At 41.4% G+C, this 2,694-nt stretch overlaps 1 pseudogene; it reads right to left on the bottom strand.

Annotated features, from left to right (window-relative positions):
• Positions 1 to 1,296: 1,296 nt before the first annotated feature.
• On the bottom strand, positions 1,297 to 2,296 carry LOC120223305 (annotated as a pseudogene).
• Positions 2,297 to 2,694: the final 398 nt, after the last annotated feature.

Genomic DNA, 2,694 nt, shown 5'->3' with positions numbered 1-2,694 from the left:
AACAGACACATCAGTCAGCAGAACAGAATAGGGTCCAGAAATAAATCCATGCATATGGATTAATGTCAATTAATCCACGATAAATGAGCCAAGAATATGCAATGCAGAAAAGACAGTTGGTTTTGAGAAAACTGGACAGCCACGTGCAAAAGAATAAAACTGGCCACCTATCTTATACCATACACAGAAATAACTCCAAATGGGTTAAAGACTGTTAAAGACCTGAAACCATAAAACTCCTAGAAGGAAACACAGGGGATAAGCTATTCGACACTGATCTCGGCAGTGATATTTGGATTTGCAGCTTTTAAAATTGTTTCCAAAAGTAAAACATGCCCGGTGGAAAAAATCCCAACAGTGCAGAAGGATATAAAGTAAAATAAAACAACAGGAATAACAAATCCTAATTTTTTTTTTTTTTCCCTCCCTTGAACTACCTTTTAAAAAGACCACTGTTGACCATTTGGCAATATATCCTTCCAGATCGTTTCCTAGTTGATCTAAGTTTCTTTTTTTCTTTCAAGAGAATATTAAATCGTTTATTGACTACACATGATGATGGATGATACACAAGCTTTAGTCCCATCTTTAATTTTATCTGATACCATAATTCAATTTAGATATATTGCATAGGATATGCCAACAATCATAGTAATAGCCAAATAAACTCCAGGACTTTGCTTGGGTTCACCTTTTAACACTGAACTCCAGGTCAGTTCAACCACACAAATTTCTGGGGAGACAATAGATTCTGTGCCCAAGCAGGTTGCAAATAAATTTCAAATGGAACCTGGCATCACCCTGAAGGAATTCTAACTTCACTCTGTTGGGGTAGTTTACCAAGATGGCTTCAGAGTGGACTAACTTTACACAGCACATTTAAAAAAAGACACGTTTATTCGGCATCATGATCAGACTACTACATTTAGCAATCAACAGCATGGGTGCAAAAAAAAAAAATCTACATTAAAACCCTTTGTGATATGGAAACTAACTTGACAATAAACTATTTTTAAAAAAAAAAAAGGAAAGTAGAAGAATACAACAGTAGTTTAGAAATATGAAAACAAACAAACAAAAAACCCTTTGTTGGAATGCTTTCCACTTTCCACAGAACAGAAACTAAAATAACCTGTTATACAATTAGTCACAAATACAGTCCTTGAGTTTTTTGCCCATACACATGGGTATTGTCTAAAACATGTCTTCTTTGTAGCAGCTAGGCCCTGCCACCACTTGGCTTGGCTGAGTTCACAAATCTGTTGTAACCTGTAGCTTTCCTGTCACTTCTCTGGCTCTCCTCTCCTGCTGTGCTTTGTTTCCTGGTGGTAATTAAAACCTTCTGCCACAGCCATAGCTGCTGCTGCTTCTGGAACCGCCATAGCCACCTTGATTTCGTGGTTTGGCAAAGTATTGGCCTCCACCACCATAGGGGCCAGAGCTCCTGCCTCCAAAATTTCCTCCTTTCATGGGTCCAAACTTTGAAGATTGATTGTTGTAATTGCCAAAATCATTATAGCTTCCCCCACCTCCAACGATGCTTCCATCATTACCAAATCCGTTACAGCCATCTCCACTGCCACCATATCCACCACCACCTCGACTGCCACCAAAGCCACCACACCCACTGAAGTTTCCTCCACCACCAAAGTTGTCATTCCTGCCCAAACCACCTCCACGACCACCACCGAAGCTTCCAGAACCACTCCTACCTCTTTGGCTGGTGGAAGCACTAGCCATCTCTTGTTTACACAGAGCCTTCCTTACTTCACAGTTGTGGCCATTCACAGTATGGTATTTTTGAATGACAGTCTTGTCTACAGAGTCACGGTCGTCAAGTGTTACAAAAGCAAAGCCTCTCTTTCTGCCATTGTGTCGGTCAGTCATGATGTCAATCACTTCAATTTTCCCAAACTGTTCAAAACAATCTCCTAGATGACGTTCTACAGTAACTTCTTTTAATGCCACCAACAAAAGTCTTTTTCACAGTTAGGTGGGCACCAGGTCTTTGAGAATCTTCTCCCGAGACAGCTCCCTTTGGTTCTACAACTCTTCCATCCACCTTGCGTGGCCTTGCTTTCATGGCCGCGTCCACTTCCTCCACAGTGGCAGAGGTGGCAAATCGAAAGCCTCTGGAGCGCTTGGTGTTTGGACCTCTCATTACCGCACAGTCCGTAAGCGCTCCCCACTGCTCAAAACGGTTCCTCAGACTCTCATTGGTTGTTTCAAAGCTCAAACCTCTGATGAAACTCCTCTGCAGCTGTTCAGGCTCTTTGGGAGACTCTGACTTAGACATGACGGCGGTGGGAGGGGAGACTTTAACGATGCTTACTCGGCAGCGTCCTCAGGCAGAAAGGTCCTCGTAGATCTGAGTTTCAAGAGGACAGCACAGCTAAGTGAATATGGGAAGAACAGCCATTCTAACAGGTGTGAGAGTTGTCTCATGTGGTTTTGATTTTGATTTCCCTGATGATGATGATGTTGAGCATCTTTTATGTACCTATTGACTACCTGTATGTTTTCTGTGGCAAAATGTCTAGTCACGTCCTCTGCCCGCTTTTTAACTGGATTACTTTTTGTTTTCACTGTTGAGTTGTATGGGTTCTTTATATATTTGAGTATTAATCCCTTCAGATATATAGTTTACAAGTATTTTCTCCCATTCGCTAGGTTGTAGTTTCATTTTTGTTGATG

Source organism: Hyaena hyaena, unplaced genomic scaffold, assembly GCF_003009895.1.
Source record: "Hyaena hyaena isolate Hyena2069 unplaced genomic scaffold, ASM300989v1 scaffold_988, whole genome shotgun sequence".
NCBI classification, from domain to species: domain Eukaryota; kingdom Metazoa; phylum Chordata; class Mammalia; order Carnivora; family Hyaenidae; genus Hyaena; species Hyaena hyaena.
The sequence above is the reverse complement of the archived record's forward strand: the minus strand, read 5'-3'. Positions and strand labels throughout refer to the sequence as shown.